We start from the raw sequence: 17,243 nt of genomic DNA, 5'->3' as shown, positions 1-17,243 counted from the left end.
GAGGGGTTTCAAATGGAGCCAGGATGGCGCCCTCTGGAAAGCCACGGGGAAGGAGGCACGAGGAAGGAAAGGGAGAGGAGAAAGGTCCTTTCTGCTTTCTACAGGCTGCAAGTTTGCTTCCAGCCAGGAGTGCTGCTCAGATTTTAATGTCCATGCAGATCACCTGGGGATCTTGCCGAAATGCAGGTTCTGGTTCAGGAGGTCTAGCTGGGGCGGGAGATTCTGCATTTCTAATGAGCCCCAGGCTGGTGCAGGCACAGCTGGTTAGCAGGTACCCTCGGAGCAGCAAGAGTCTAGAGCATTTTCTGTTCAGTAAGGCTGATAGTGATATATGCTCCCGAGCCCCGTTTGCATGAGTGCCTTCAGAGCATTCTCAAGCCTTACAAAAGAAGATTCTGGAAAACAGAGCATTGCTGGGCCTTTCCCCTGGCTGGGCCAGTGACAAGCCCATGACTCTCAGAGCTCCAGTACTACGACTCTGTAACTGTCATTGTGAAGTCTTGTTTTTCTTTTCTCTGCCTTCCTCAGGGTTCTTTCCTGGGCCTCAGCAGGGAACTCACTGAGGCAGGGGGTGAGGCTGTGGTTGCTACGTCAGCCACGTGAAACACTCAACTCTCGTAGAAGCCTATCCTCAGCCTCATTCGGAGGCATCCCTTCTTGCAGGATTATCGTTGGAAATGCACGTATAATAAATTATTGGCATTTCTCTTAACTGCACATGAAATAAATGTATGCCTTTCTTCCACCATAAAGAGGAAGAAGAAAACACAGCAGCTGAGGAAGGACCTAAATAAACAGCCTTCCAGGTCAGGCCTGGGTGAAGGAGGCAATCTCTTCTCCTGTGGGATCGAAATAAGAGGCAGTTAATTGACTTGGCTGTGCCAGGGGTGTTGGGTAGACATCGAAAGAACTATCAGATAATGAGGATTTCTAAACTGGGGAATAAATGACCTGGTGGGATACGATCTTCTTCCCTCGAGGTATTTAGAAGCTGGAGTAGGAGCCAAGCAGGACTTATGGAGAGAGAAGAAATAGCCTGTGTGTGCTCCGCAGAAATAAATTCCTCATGCTGTGTATTTCCCAAATACTTTCATGCTACAGTGGCAACACTCGTGAGTCAGGTGGGAAGGGCATCTATTACTACTGTCATGGGAAGAGACCGACGGAGTACGGTGAACTGCCCCCTCGGCTGCCTCAGTTAGCCTCGGGGTGGGGACTTGGGTGAGTTTCCTGATGCATTGCTCTTTTCCACTGGTGCTTGAAAACGCTGAATTGGGCGAAGTATTAGGGATGGTGGGATCCCACTACTGTTTAAATCACATTTCTGAAAATGTTCATTGTGTATAAAAATGGAACTAATATGGACTTACCACCTTCTCCCCTTGTTAAGATTTGGCTGGAGGGCAGGATGGTTTGGCTTCCAACTACCCTGATTAGAATTGACACATGCTGCAAATTCAATTACTTTGGGGGGTGGGAGGGAAACAGAGTGAGAGAGCTCTCCTCTGCTTCATTTCATGGTCTACTTAACAGTGAGGCATGTCCCAGGGGCTTGACTCGAAACCAGAAAACTCCGGGGCACCAATTGTTGGGAAGCACCCAGCCTTGCTGGAGGCGAACGAACCAGATGATCTGATTATGACTTCATTGTCCAGCTGGAGTCCTGCATGGCTCCTTGCCTTAAGAAATTTGGAGTAAAACGGAATTTTAAAACATAACTGCCACCTCTTTATATCTCTCCTATGGATAGGAAGTCAAAGAAGGGAGTAGCCGAGTTTCTGTACTGAGGGTTGTTTTTAGTCCAGGGGAGCGGAGGGTGGAGGGAGGCTTAACGTGGAATCAGCTGCTGGTGTCCACCTTCTAATCAATTGTCCGTGCTCTGTGGCCTCTTCTGTTCTCGTCTCAGGGTACAGCCTTGCTTCAGAGAGCCCATGTACATATCAGCAATGTCTGTGAAAATCAGGAAAAGAAATACGTAGTATTCCAGAAGATAGATGTATAAAGATGAAAAATCAAAGGTATATTTAATTTTTTTCTGCAAAAAGCTTTATTGTTTCCATTTGGTCCAATGCACAGGGGAGGGCTCCAGGGTGGTTTAAATGATCCCTAGCGGTTGCAGGGAGAGGCTCAGGCAAAAGCCAGACAGACACCGGGGAAATGCAGAGGGGCCCCTCCAAGGCCTTGGGACTCCAAAGGCTCCTAGTTGTGCTTGAGGGTGAGCCTTTTGAAGAGATGCCTGTTTGGCCCAGCCTGGGGGCAGGCCAGCCTGCGGATGTCAGTCAGGGGGTTGCCCATCTCCTGGATGAGCTTCACCTGCTCATCCAGGAAGTAGTTCACCGGAGGTCACAGAGCTGAGGGGCTGTGCAGGCACAAGGGCCTGGGTCAGGTCCTTCTCCAGGACCACAGCAGCTTCCCTGGCATCCTAAGTGTCACCCACTCCCTGTGGGGAGGCTTCAGCATGTCCTGGAAGAAAATGAGTCCACTGCACTGGTTTTGCAGGTTTACAAGACACTTGGCACCTCCCGCTTCTTCTCAGCCACCTCCTAGAAGAAGTGGCCCATGCCCTGCAGAGCCACTTCGTCAGGGTCACAATGGGAGCCCTGAGAGAGGTAGGTGCGGGAGGCCTGCAGATGCAGGTGGGCCGGGAGGTTGACAGCAGCCTCCACCCCGGTGGAGTAATTCTGATGAACTTGGCAGCTCATGGTTGTACAGCAATGAGCAGTTAAGGATAAAATGAATGGTGTTAGCTGGTCTCGAAGGCTGAGGTTAGCTGAGGCGGTTCAGAAGGCAGTGGCTGGAAAAGAGGTTGGAGGGTGGTCGGAGGCTGGAAGAAGGCACGGCCCTGGGTCTGTTCTGTCCAAACCTTGTTGAAGCAAGAGACAGATCCTGGGGACCACCGAAGGCACTGTTGGTATATTTACTATTTTTGTAAGAAATGTCAGTCTGGAACTTGAGAAGAAGGGGTTATATTTTTCTGTTTTAAAAAATACACATATTTGGCCTGGCTGGTGTAGCTCAGTGGATTGAGCATGGGCCCACGAACCAAAGGATCCCGGTTCGATTCCCAGTCAGGGCACATGCCTGGTTGCAGGCCAGTTCCCAGTGAGGGATGCGTGAGAGGCAACCATACATTGATATTTCTCTCCCTCTCTCCTTCCCTTCCTTTCTAAAGACAAATATATAAAATCTTCAAAAAATACACATATTTGTGTGTATATATGTGTACTCCCTTAGACATATACCCTCCCCTTATAAATAATTAAATCTGCGTACACCTATGTGTGAACACACCCTAAATATTAAACACCCACACCCAGGCTTTAACATATGAGGACGCTGCAGAACTGAGTTTCAGCAACTTCTGTTTTGTTTTCAACGGAATTATGGCTAACCTTTAATTCTTACCCTTTTGTAACAGATGTGGGGTTCTGTTTGTTGCAATCTGAGAACGGAAGTGTTAAAAAGAGACAACAGGCCCAAAGTGGAGGAACTTGGGGTTAGTGTACATCACCAACACTTTCAGCCCCTCCCAGGAATATGACCTTCACAGTCCATGTGGAACCTGGTCAGCACTAGTGAGACGGACTGCCTGATAGGCCCCCACCTTCCCCTAAAGGAGGGTGACCCTGCCTGAAACAGCCTGCGTTTGTGCTGGTGGTGTCTTTGTCCTGCTCCCTTCTGCCTGCAAGACTCTCCCATTTTGTGCAGCTCCTCAGATCTCCTTCCTTTTTTTTTTATTTTTTTAAATTTTTTTATAAAGTATTTTTTTTTCTAAGACTTTATTTATTTATCCTTAGAGGGGAAGGGAAGGAGAAAAGGAGAGAAATGTATGGTTGCCTCTCGTGAGTCCCCTGCTGGGAACTGGCCTGCAACCCAGGCATGTGCCCTAACTGGGAATCAAACTGCAATTGTGTGGTTCGCAGGCCGGTGCTCAATCCACTGAGCTACACCAGCCAGGGCCTCAGATCTCCTTCCTTTTTGCTGCATGGGATGTTGCCCGATTCAGAAATCATTTGATAGAGCCAGGAAGATCTTTAAAATTTATTCCGTCAAATTGTGTTTTTAACTGACGAAGGAAGAAAGAATTTTTAACAGAGTTACTTGGGTGGTAGGGTTCTGCATAAAATGACTTGCCTCTCCCAGGAAATAGGGAGGGAAAACATAGAAACCGGAAGAGAGACTTCCTGGCCCCCATTACCTACACTGTTAGGAACTTCCCTCTTGAAGCAAGCTGGTGTGAACCTTTTGCAGGGTGTATGTGTGATATGTGTCGCCTTTGACCCAATTCCTCTTCTAGGAATTTGCACTAGCCAGGGGTGCAAAGACAGAAGGGTGGGATGCGCATTAGTGGCAAACTGGAGAACTGGAGACGATGTCAATTCAAGGTTAGACATTATTCACTGTCTGTTACATAGGTCATACTACACCCACACTTAAGAATAATGAACTGCCGTTCAAGTGGTGACACAGACCCATATTCCTGCTTGGGAAGATAATGAGAGTTGATAGTTAATGACTGTTGAGCGTGTCTTAGGTGCTTCACATATGTGTCTGATTTCATGCCCATAACCATTCCTTAAGCGAAGTATTGTCATCCTCATTTTACAGATGAGGAAAATGGCTGGAATTAAGTAGGCCCAAGGTCACAGATTTAGTAAGCAGTCAATCAAGATTTAAGTTTTAGAGCCAAATATCTAAAGCTCTCTGTGAAAATATCCACAGTCCCTTTCTGAAAGAAACAAATCAGCAAAGGAAGTAAAAGAGCTCCGTCTACACGAATAGATACACACACAGAGGACGCAGGAGAGTTGGGGAAATCATGCCACGGTTCGGATTCGCAGGTTTCGGTGTAAAAGAGTCAAATTCAAATCCCACCTCCCCACTTACTAGTCCTACAACCTTGGGCAAGTAACTTGGTCCCTCTAACACTTTGGTTTTCATAATTACAAGAGAGATAATGTTGCCTTTCCCATGTGTTCATTGTCAGGCTGAGTAATAAATGAGCTGTTGCATGTGCAGAGAGACTTCTAGAAGGATGTTCACCTACTCCTTTGACAATGGTCGTATCACCCGGGGAGCAAAATTCTTTTACCTTTTCTCCCTTTCTGTATTTCTTTAAGACTGCTTCAAAGGGTTTATATCATTTTATAAACAGAAAATGCAGTAAAGCTCTTTTGATTTTGGAAAAGCAATAGTCAGGAAAAAGGATGAGGACAAGGAGGGAATGGGAGAGAAGTGGAAGTCGGAGAGGGCGATATGCCTCCATCTTGAGTAGAGCTGACTTCCACTGGCAGGACCCGGGGTGGAACGAGAGTGTTCTGCCCTTCTGGGGAGCGGGCTGTGCCCCTGTCCTCAGGTGGGGGAACACTCTGCAGGAGTCAGGCCGGTCTCACTCTAGAGCAGGGCTTTGCCAGGGCAGGGCTCCCATTGCCAGGCCTGGCCCATCTTCGTGCCCTTTGCCAGATCCCTGCTTTTTCTGGGAGCTCCCGGGAGGGAAGGAGTCTGAAAAGATGATTCTTACAAAGGTGTAAGTGACTCATCAAATGACGGCAGTCCTCGCTAAGTTTTTGTGTTAAAATAAAAACATTCAGTGGAACCCTTGGCTCTCTGGAGGGAGACTAAGTTTGTCTAACCACTTAAAGTTAATTTAGATTTGTACCCAAACTCTTAGAATTAGACCTGCATTTGACCTAGTAACTCTACCTTTGAGAATGTATTCCAAAGAAATAACCACAACTATACAAAATGCATAGCTATGTGAATATTCATTATTGTAGCTCTTTGTACTTGTGAAAATTAAGTTATTGTTGGAAAATTAAATTATTGTCAGACTGCTTACATGCCCAACAATAGGGAATTGATTGCATAAATGACATCAGTTCCATTTAATGCAAGACAGGATTCCTTCTAAAAACGTTACTGGGGGCCTACATTTACGGTCATGGTGAAATGTTCACAATACAATATTAGGTGAAAAAAGCAAGTCCCAAATGTAAAAAAAGCAAGTCCCAATGTAAAAAAACCCCCACCCAAATGTATACTTATATATTAAGACTTTTGAAAGGAGCAAAATGTTAGTATTTGTTCCTGAAGCAATATGTGAATTTTTTCTTCTCTTTCTTTATTGAATATGTTGCTTTTGAAATGGAAAATATATAATGTTATTACAAGTTTATTTTTAAGGCATAGAAATCCAAAGTAGACCCTTCCTACATTGCATCACCCTATGCTGATAACTTGCTAAGGACAGCTGCCGCTGCTCTCTCATTGTACCTCTGTGATTCCACTTTTGCATTGAGCCTGACATGTGGACGTTCTTCATAAATATCTGTTGAACAAATGAATGAATAAATAAAAGAACAAATGGAGGAATGGAGTGGTGGCAACAGAGGGCCCAAGATGGAGGAGAAACCGGGTACACACACGCTTGACCTCCCCCTCAGTGCGTTGTGCGTAGTGCGTAGTGGGGGGGCTCAGCCAATGCTGCGTCAAACTGTAAATGATGCTTTACCTCTGCCCACTGGGATCCTTCCGCAGACCCTCCCGCAGCGGGCACATGCATACCCTGACTGCTGGTCTTGTGCCAGAACTGTGATAACAACGGCCACTGCAGTAGGAAGCTCAGTGAGCTGGGCTTTTGTCATACAGAAAAATAAATAAAATGAGGCAAGAATGGCTTGTTAAAAATTAAATGTTGATCTCTTTCTAACGTTCAAGAAATGTAGAGGCAGGCAGCCCAGAGTCAGGAGGCAGCCCGCTGGTGTGAGGGACCCAGGTTTCCTCTATCGCTTTGCTTTGCCACAAGTGGCTTCCGTTCCCAAGGCCACTTCATGCTCAGGATGCCTCCTGGGGTTGCAGTCATTTGGTCGGCATTCCAGCCTGCAGGGAGCAGTAAGAGGAAAGAAAGGCATGGCCTCTCTCCACAAGTTGCCCATAGGACCTCTCCTATGTCCCATTGGCCAGAATTTTGTTGAGGGAGCCTGACAAATACAGTTTCTATTTTGGGGCGGCCTTGTTCTCAGCTAACGGTAGGGGTCTTGTTTCTGTGGAACAAGGGAGGAAATGACCTCGGAAACAACTGGCGACTTCTGCCACTCAGATGTCCTCCCGGCCCTGTCAGTAGCCAACCTGAGCCTCACTGGATGTGCAGCGTCTGCTCTGACGACACAGGGAAAGTCGCTGTGACGGTGGCTTACAGGGAACCAGGTGCTCACCTGCTGCCTGTAAACACCGCCTGAGGGAGGGCACACTTCTTTAGGTGCCCCTGAGTGGCCACTCCCACTTACAGCACAGTCTCTGCTAGTGTCCACTCCTTCACTGACCAGGGGTGACCCGGGTCACTGCTCTCTGCACTGCAGCGCTGGACCACAAACTGGAAGTCAGCGTCTTGGCTGCCACAGTGACTGCTTAGAGCCTGCAGATCCTGGCCGGCGGTGGCCTTCAGTCCATCAGAGGAATCAGAACGAGCCCAGGAGGATTCTAATTATATCAGTGAGGGGACAGTGTCCGAGTACGTGTATTTGAGTCACCCTCATGAGCCAGAGGGATGCTGTTCTTTCTGATGTCACCATGGGACTGACAGGCCATGGATTTAGGAGAAGAAGAGCAGAGGGAGAGCACTGGTCCTATGTGTGTGTGTGTAGATGATAAGAAGCAAATTATAAGCCTCTCAGCAGCTCTCTCTTACTTGGGTGCTGTGCCAGTGTGCGATCGCCAGCATCCAAAGCAGTTCTCAATGATCCTTGCTTCCTGGTACTCACGTCCTTGTACGGTTCCTTCTCACCTTGAATCAGGGCTGACCTGTATGACCAATAGAACATAGTGGAAGTGGTGATGCGTGACTTCTGAGGCTAAGTCATAAGAGGCATTGCAACTTCTACCCTGGTCTCTTGGTTTGATTGCTCTGGAGGGAGCCAGTCACTGTTCTGAGGACAGTCGAGCAGTCTTAGAGAGAGGCCCATGTGGAAGGGAGCTTAGCCCTTCTCCAACTTATCAGCCAGGTAGTGAGCAGCCTTAGAAGGGGCTTCTTCAGCCCCAGACTAGCCGTCAGATAACTGTAGCCCCAGCTGATGTCCGACTGAATATATGGGAAATCCCAAGTCAGAACCACCCAGCTAAGCTACCCCTACATTCCTGATCCTCACACACTGAGAGAGCAAATGCCTCTTGTTGCTTTAAGCCACTATGTTTTGGGGAAAACTGTTATCCAACAACAGACAACTAGCACAGCCATTGCATATAATTTTTTCATCACAGCAGCACTCTGAACTAGCTATTATTATCCCCATTTTACCAATAAGGAGACCAAGGCTTAGCAAGGTTAGTTAATGTTCCCAGGGTCAGAGCAGCTGGTAGAAGCAAAGCTGGAACTCCAGTACAGCTTTTCACACACAAACCTGTGCATCGAATACCTGCTCGCTCTGCTGCTTGCGTGTGGGCCCACCTGCGATTTCCAGAATGCCTGGATGCACAGTGAAGCCAAATGTGCCTGACTGAACTGAGTGGTCTAGTTACAGTGAGGCTTGGCTGCTGGCATCTGGGATTACGCAGACCCTAGAGGTAGCTGCGGATCTGTGCTCAAAACTCCACAGCCAGTTTAAACCTGAAGCACATGAAATGTTCTGAAAATCAGACCGTTTACACCAAGATTGCCTGTCCAGTAGCCCCATTTAGGTCTTTGGGAGACAGAAAGGGTCTCAAACTCACAGCAGAAGTTTGAACAGCCCTAGAACAACTGCCTTTATTGGGGTCTTACCACCTGATGTAGTTTGGGGGCTGCTGACATACAAGGTTGTCTGGATACCAAGAGCAGGGGTGTGGTCTATGGGAAGGATGTAGAGTGGAATGATCATTTGCCCTTCACTTGTTTCTGTGATGGGTCAGTTTCCATTTAAAAACTTGGCTGGCCACCCACCCATGTGTGGATGGGGCCGAATTTAGTCAGTACCCACTTGTCAGCACAAGAACATTAGCATTCTTCTGACGTCACAGCAAACAACGAGCCTCTGAGCTCTGGTCTGCAACTAACTCATTTGTGTCTGCGCCATTCTGGCTGGAGCCCTCACAGAGAGAGAAGCAGCCCTGTGATGCCTGGCAGAAGCTTTATAGTACTGTCGCCCTTGTTAGCTAAGAACCCCAGGGACGTGGGTGGGAGAGAGGCTTCCCCAGGTTTCCCCAATGCACCCCAGATGAGGGTCTGTTCTGGCAGCTGCATAGGCAGCTGTGTAAATGTGCGGAAGGTAGGTCCCTTTCTGAAGAATGAAATTTCATGTCTAAAAGAGAACTCATGATCTTGCAGCTCTCTCGCCCTTTCCATTCTAGGACTCCTGTCACTATGCCCCCAAGCTCAAAGCTTTAGAATCAACACCGACGGGCCCCTCCAGCCAGCCTGTCAGATTGAGCCAGTCAGCCAGGCTTGTCAACATACCTTCCAGACTCCTGAGGACCAATTCCTCTCCATTTCTGCTGGGCCATTGGCACATCACTGAGATAGGTGCCCGCGCCCACATCTCTTCCCCTTTGATAGCTCTAAACTGCCGACTGAAATGGCTCCAAATTTGTTCACCTACCTTTCAAGCCCCTGCATAGTTTGTTCCTACCTCATTTATTTTTCACAGTTCCCCAACGCTAATCCTTCTACCCACAGCTGTGCACAGGTGCACACGTGTGTGTGCACGCACGCAGGCACCTAGCCACACTCTTGTGTGTGTCTGCCAAGCCCCACACCACCCCCCACCATTTACTGGGGCTGCCTCCTCTGCAGTTTTTGATGGTCTTTGTAATGCTTTCTTTGTCTGTTTCCACCCATCCTTGTTTGCCAAGGAAAACTCGTCCCCCGAGTTGGACAGCAGTCCCCGGCTGTCTCTCCTGTCATGATCTGCACCAGCTGTTATTTTCCAAGACAGCTCACACCTCTGCATTAGCCCCATCCTCCAGGCCCCTCAGGCTTCTAGAATCGCTCTGTATCGAAAAGTCTTCAAAAAACGAAACAGAATGGATTGGAGGGGAAGCACAGCCCTGAGGGCCCAGTTCACAAACACTGCTGCTGGAGCAACTGTCCCGGGGACCACACTGTGTGGAGATTTTTGGTTTGCTGGGCAGAAGGAAAACACCCGTTAATTGGCTATGACCACGAAGGTCAAGCACACGAATGGTGAAACAGGCAAAACAACAGAGGACAGGGAGACAGAAAAGCTATGGTGGAAAGCGGTGCTAGACGTGACTGGAAGTGCTGAGGGCAGTTAGGAGCCGCAGGCGCTCCACGGCAGAGAAGCTACAGAGGAGACCCGCTCTGTGGTCCGTGGGGTGGCAGCAGTTTCTCTCCCTCTCCCTTCCTCTCTCTCTCCATTACTCCCCACCCCCCTCCCCCGCCCGCACTCTCTCTCAAGGCCACCTTCCTTAGAACTAGGGAAGACTCTGGGGAAGCAGCCTCTTCCTGGCCTGCCCTGAGGGCTTGGGTCTGCAGCTGCCAGAGGACATCAGCCAAGTGGAGCACATGGGCAGCATATGTGACCTGACCATTTCTGCACTTTTCCACCAGAAGCCGCATCTCAAGTGCCTACAGGGACCCAGCAGGTAATATAAATGTGCAAAGTAGGGCAGGTGTGAGGCACAGAGAGGGGCAGGCACCACGACAAATTGAAGAGAGCATATCCCATTGAAAGGCATCCAATGTACATCTTTCTTAGGATAACATGACAGTTAAGTAAGACGCGTATTGGGGCCAGATACAGCCCGCAGGCACCCTGCCTATAACCTGTGGGCTCCGCAGGCATATGTGCAACCCAGCAGGAGGGCCGGTGATGGGAATGGTGACCCTGCGTTGCCAACGTGTTGGTTAAGCCCTTTCAGACTGCCAGGACCAATGTGATCCGGTGTGGCAATAGTGGGCATTCTGGGGAAGTGAACTGGGCAGCTCCCCACCACGGAGCACGGTCAGGGAGCAGTCAGGACTCACAGCAGCTCCTGTGGGTCCACAGAACTCTAGGAGGTCAGTGGAGGAGGGGCCTGGCCATCTTACTGTTCCCTTAATAGCAGCCTTGGTGGCTTCCCGCGTTAAAGGCTGTGCCATGGTTACAATTCTCCTGTCACCACCCTGTCACTCTTTTCTTCTCTCTACCTCTCAGCTTCTGCTTATCCCTGACTTACACTGATTCATAGCAGCTGCTGATTCTTGACTTGTCTCGCCCAGTGGCTTCTGCCTTCTGGTATCGTTCCACTTCTGCCTCACAGGAGAGCCAGGAACATCTACATGCTTGTTTGCTGGCAGAGCAGTCTGGCCAAGCCACCCCCTTGGCTACTCACTGACCTGTGGGCGGGTGCTTTGGGTGAACTTCCAAGTGTCAGAGTCAGCTTAGCTTTGGCCTGACAATCACAGTCACCCAGCACAAAGCATGGGGCTCACTTGGAAAGAACCAATAGTGCTTTTTCTCAGGAGGGGCTATATGCAGATAGTTGGAGTGTCATGTCTACGCCACCAGGGTATTTCGAATCATATTCAGGATGCTCTCTTAATGAAGGCAGGGAAAAATCCAATGAAATAGGCACAGGAATCAAAGGCTTAACTGTCAGGTATAAGAAAAGTGAGGCTAAACTTACATTCTTTCTGTATCCGTTAAGGTTGCATTTGTTTGCAGGTAACAGAATACCCAATTGGGAGTAGCTTAAATGAATATGGACTTTTCTCCCAGAGGAAGCAGAGAGGTGGGTGGTTTGGGTACTTGTTCAGCAGCTCTGTGACATTAGGGCAGCCTCTGTGACGTTCCTTTGGCTTGTGCTTCCTGGTCACAAGGTTGCCACTGCAGATCCAACATTGACATCTATGTTCAAGGAAGAAAGAACGGGAGAAGGTGCTTGACAACTGAGATTTTCCCCTTTTATCCGGAGAGCAAAAGCTTTGTAAGAACCCACCCACGTCCACCAGTAGACAGCCCCCTTCACATCTCTTTGGTCGGGACAGTGCCATCTTAGCTGCAAGGCAGGCTGGGAAAGGAAATAAGATACCCAGCACTCCAACTTCATTGACAGCATCTTGCTTCTTAGGCATAGGGATTTTCTCATGTTGTGTGCGCACCTACATGTTTCTGGCCCAATATACCATACAGCATTGGATGCATTAGGTGAGGAAGTGTGAGCCCAGAAAAAGAACCCAGAAAAAGAAGTGTAGGTTTAAATATTAACTCTATCGTTTATTGACTCTGCAATGTAAAAGCAATCAGCCTTGCTGAATGTCCTTCTCCTGCTAGGCAAAAAGGGATGCTAAATACCTCCCTATAGGGCTGTTGTAAGGATTAAATATGACAATGTATTTATAGCTCCTGGCTCTGTGGAGATACCCCCAAGTGGTTACTGTTGTATTGTGTTGTGCTGTCTTCTGTTAGGGGGACACACAGTAGTAGACAGTATAGCCTGAAGGTCAAAAGCACAGGCCTCTTCCATTTGTTAGCCAAGTGACCTTGGAGAAGTTACTCAGCCTCTTTGAGCTTCAGCTCTCCTCTCTGTAAACTGGACCCAATAATAGAACATATGTTGGAGGGGTGCATTAGAAGGAAAGAGGCAGTGCTCACAGCGCCCTGGGTGCTCTGCTAGGCCCGAGCACACGAGGCTGAGAGTTGGCTATTACTAATATCAATCGCTTTGCTCCTCCCTTGACCCAGAACTAAAGCCTGTTGAACCAGAAGAGCGAGTGCCTTACTGTTGAAACTTTAAAACCAAGCAGTCCCCAATCCTTTAAAATTCACAATTATTATAAACAGAAGTAGCCTCATATGAGAGTAAAGTGTTGGGGTAGGATGGTCTGCCCTGGATTTAAGCAATAACAGACAACATTGTAGAAAAAAATATTCACTACTTTTTAAAGACCAAGTGAAATTTAAAAAAGTATCTGCTTGCTATGATCACCTTGGGCCCACATTTCTAAACAATGTAAGTGATAAAACAGCCCCCTTCCGTGTTGTTTGCTGTGTGGAGAGGATGGCTGCAGGCGCATTTTAATAACAGCGACGTGAGCTTTGGGTGAGCACCTTCTGACACCCTGTCCCACAATGGACGCCGTGCTGTCCCGGAGAGCTCCCGTCCGTCAGCCTCCGACACCTGCGGGCGCAGGTCTAATGGTTTGGAGCTTCCCTCAGTTGGTCCCTAAGCCCTGCAGCCCTCTCACTTCTGCCTGTGAACAAGAGACCCAGAATCCACAAAGAGAACTCAGGACCCGTGAAACAGAGAAGCAAACTTGAGTCGCTTCAATTACATGTAACTTCTGGGACTCCTTAGTGGGACTCAAAGTTTAAGGAGTTAACTTTGGGCTATAGCCCTTCGTGGGATATCTTTGTTTTGCAGGCAGAAATTTTAGTTCATACATGATATAGTTTACCACAGTGGTGATTTTTTAAAATGCAGTCACGCTTTTAAAATGATTTGTTTTTAGAATTAACAAATCAAGGCGAGTGTGCTAATTTCTGATCACTACATGATTACTGCTAAAAAAATAATTTCATTATATGGAGGAGGATGTTAAAAATGATTTGTTCTGATTAGATGTTTCGCTGCCCTCGTGCTGCTGTTAGCAAAGGTGGGGGAAGGCAGAGGAGCGTGAGCAAACAGCCGTGTTCCATCAGTCCTGAAATGTGCGGTTTTTTATTTATTTATTTTATTTATTTATCTTTAGAGGGGAAGGGAAGGAGAGAGGGAGAGAAATATCAATGTATGGTTGCCTCTGCTGAGGACACACAATGTATTGTGTGTCCCCTGCCGGGAACTGGCCTGCAACCCAGGCATGTGCCCTGACTGGGAATCGAACCGCAATCCTCTGATTTGCAGGCCCGTGCTCAATCCACTGAGCTACACCAGCCAGGGCCTGAAATGTGCGTTTTGACTCACCTGTTAAGCTATCTCAGTCACTGTGATAATACACCGGGAGTATTACCACTGGCTGGCTAGAAGTCACCGCTTCCAGAGCCTGTGCATCAAAGCCAGCAGCAGCTTGGAAGAAATCTTGGGGCCAATGGTGGAACATCTCTTTTAGAAATGCTGCAAGAGCACAGTGCCCTGGGCCAGGTGGAAGGGCAGGTGAGGTGAGGGGAGGCCTAGGAATGTCAGACTTTGAATAGGTTTAGGGAACACTTGAACTGGCTCATTTTGTTTATTTATTTTTTGATGCATGAATGTAAAAGACTGACAGAAGAAACATGTGTAAAGATAAGTATGCTCCTTCAGAAAAATACAAAATTTTTTAAATCTCAAAAAAAAAAAAGGACTTGCTCCCTAGCACACACGTTTACTAGACTGCAGAGAGAATGCAGCCCAAGCCCCTCTCTTTGCAGCTGTCCGAGGCCATTCTGACCTCTGCACCAAGCCCCCAGGCCCTGCTGGGAGGCCCTCCCCGGCCAGTCCTGCCTGCACACCGGTGGGGTTTGGCTGGTTTGGGGTGTCAGTGCACAGACCCCACAGACCCCTTTGGCCCAACCACTGAGCCATTACCTATCCTTTCACTTGCCTTGTATCAGTAACAAATGATGATACATTTTCACCACCATCAGCTGGATACCCTTTGATTTATTTCTCAATAGGTTTTGAATTTAGTCAAGAAAGAGGGGTTCTATTTCTTGGCATTCTCGGGGATCCCAAGGGTTAAACATCGCATATCAATAGACATACCGCAACTCCTTGCTGCGTGGGACCTAGGGTCAAGCAGACTAATCATGGTTAAATCAATTAACAGTTGCATGGGGCGGAGTAGGGGGGACAGGGAAAGCTTCAGAGAAGGGGGGACATTCTATTTAGGCTTCAGAGGATAAGAAGAAATCTGTCAATAGGGCAAGATAGAAATAGGCACAGTGGGGACTGGGCCTGGTCTCTGATGATGTGTTTAAGTCCCCATCTTTCCCTGACCTGTTTTGCTCATCTGTGGAAGGAGGACAAGAGAGCTGCCCTTGCCTCCCTCCCGGGGTCCCTGGAAATGTCATGTGACACAGTGGAGGCTGTGATGTTTGACAACTACACAGGTTCATTATCTAGGACTCAGCCCCCAGCACAAACAGCAGCTGTCAGCAGAGAGGGTGAGAGCAGATTTTTTTGCAAGTTGATGAATTCTTTTAATCTCCTATAAACTGTCCTCTTCCGGAAATGGTTTTCATTAATGTCCAAGGCCCACAGTTGCAACACCAGGCCTCTTGTCTCTTACCAAACACACTGATAAAACCCAGTCTGGCTTGCTTTGATGGGTAAGTTAAAAATTCTATTTTCAGAGAGAACAACGGAAAAGCAGACAGTGTTGTCAGTTTGACATTCCCGGGCTAGAGTACTTTCAGGCTGCTGCTGTCTATGTGCAAACAATGCATTTAGAAACCAAATGGGTGTCTGATGAATTTCTTTCTTCTCCCCAATTTGCATAGAGAAGAGGCCAGTGGAAAATGTAGTGGCAATCACATCTCAGTGGTAATGAAACAATGAGGCGTGTTTTGACGGTAGATGGGTGATTAAATAGTCATGAAAGCAGCAGCTGGCTCCTTTCTCTCTTTTGTGCAATTAGGAGCTATTTCTCCTGCGAGGAACACTCCAAGGCGATCACACCTGACTCCACCACGTTTCCAAAGCCCGTCTGGAAGACGCACCTCTCATCCACCACCATTTAAAGGAAGAAACAGGACGTTTGTTTTTCTGTCTTGGTGTGACATCACCTCAGAGAAAGGTTGCCAGCATGGAGCAGACACCTTACTTACTCCCCAGCGTGAAGGGGAGGGCCGTCCCCCACAGGACCAGAGAGGGTTTTGCCAGGGGAGGTACCTGCCCGTATGGCCAGATACTGTCGGCAAACCAAGGCTCTTGGTGGAAGAGTAAGAGAAAGAGTGCGTTAGGGCAGACAGGTATGGAGTTGCCCATGTGAGAGGCTCTGGGAAGAGAAAAGCTCTGTAAATAGCCCCCTTGCAGGCAGTTCGATGCTTTGAACAATAATTACAGCCCGTGTGCAGTAACCAGGGGACAGGGCAGATTTCAGACCTCGCTTCCGGCAAACGTTCTGGGAACCTGGGGATGAGGAGGGAAAGATGAGACGGAGGAAGACTAGGAAACACAGCTCGGGCCTCCACCCTCTCTGCAGTACCCCTTGAAGGGGCCCTTCTGTGGAAGGGATCCTCGCTGTTGATTAGAGCCAGTGTCCCTCTTCTTCGGATTTGAGACTGTTCCCCAGCTCACTTCAGAGTCGATAGTGTTCACTGGCCACCTCTTGTGCGCCCAGCATGGGGCTGGGGCTTCGGGGGGATTGAGAAGACTCCCCATCATAATCCCAAGCATCTGTAGAATGGCGTGAGGTTTATGCTGTGTTTTCACATAAATGTTGTATATTTTTGCCTCCCTGAGGGGTCAGAAAGAATGTGGGAGTGATTTTTCTGGGAAGAGGTAAAATGATGATGATAACAATAACTCAAAGGTATTGATCATTTACCATTGAGAGACTTAGTCTCTGAATTCTCATACTTAATTCTCCTGCTTTATAAGGAAGGTACGACTCTCATCCCCAATTTGCAGATGATGAAACAGAGGCTCACAGAGGTTGGGTGAGTGGCCCAGGTCATGTCACTAGGACGTGGCCTCCAAACCAGCTGAGGCAGAGCCTGGGGTCTTCTGAGTCCCATGATTTGGTCCCATTTTAACACTTAGTCCTGTCCCTCCCCCAGGGAGAGACATTCAACAGGCATTAAGAGCCTACTGTGTGCCGAGAATAGCTCTTGACCCTGGGGACACATTCATGTATTCAACAAGTATTTCCTGAGCACTCACTATGTGACAGGCACTGTCTGGTCCCTGGAGTTCCTCCGTGAGCAAAGCTCTCTGCCCTCCCGGGCAGCTCTCTGCCCTACTGAGGCAGACAGGCAACACACACATTGTGTTTAAAGAAATAATGTTGTGTGTGCATAAGTGATTAGATCTTTGGACAAAAGGAAAGCTTGGGGCACAGTGAAAGGAACCAGCAGTGCTGGAGTGGGGACAAGGGGACAGAATACACTTGTAAATCGGGTGGACAGAGGAGGTCTCCTTGAGAAGGTGACACTCAAGGACAAATGCTGAAGGAAATGAAGAAAGTCGCAGCGCCTTTACAGAGGAAACAGCATTCACGACAGAGGAAAGAGGAAATGTCGGCTGTGTTCAAAGACCAGTAGGAAGGTAGTGTGGCCAGAACAATGACCTCGGCGGGGAGCGATAGTGTCGCATGTGGGATCCAGGTCACGGTGGGCCTGGCGTGCCATTGT

Source organism: Sturnira hondurensis, unplaced genomic scaffold (genome assembly GCF_014824575.4).
Source record: "Sturnira hondurensis isolate 20B ecotype Veracruz unplaced genomic scaffold, ASM1482457v3 Scaffold0002840, whole genome shotgun sequence".
Lineage (NCBI taxonomy): Eukaryota > Metazoa > Chordata > Mammalia > Chiroptera > Phyllostomidae > Sturnira > Sturnira hondurensis.
Note: the sequence above shows the minus strand (reverse complement) of the source record.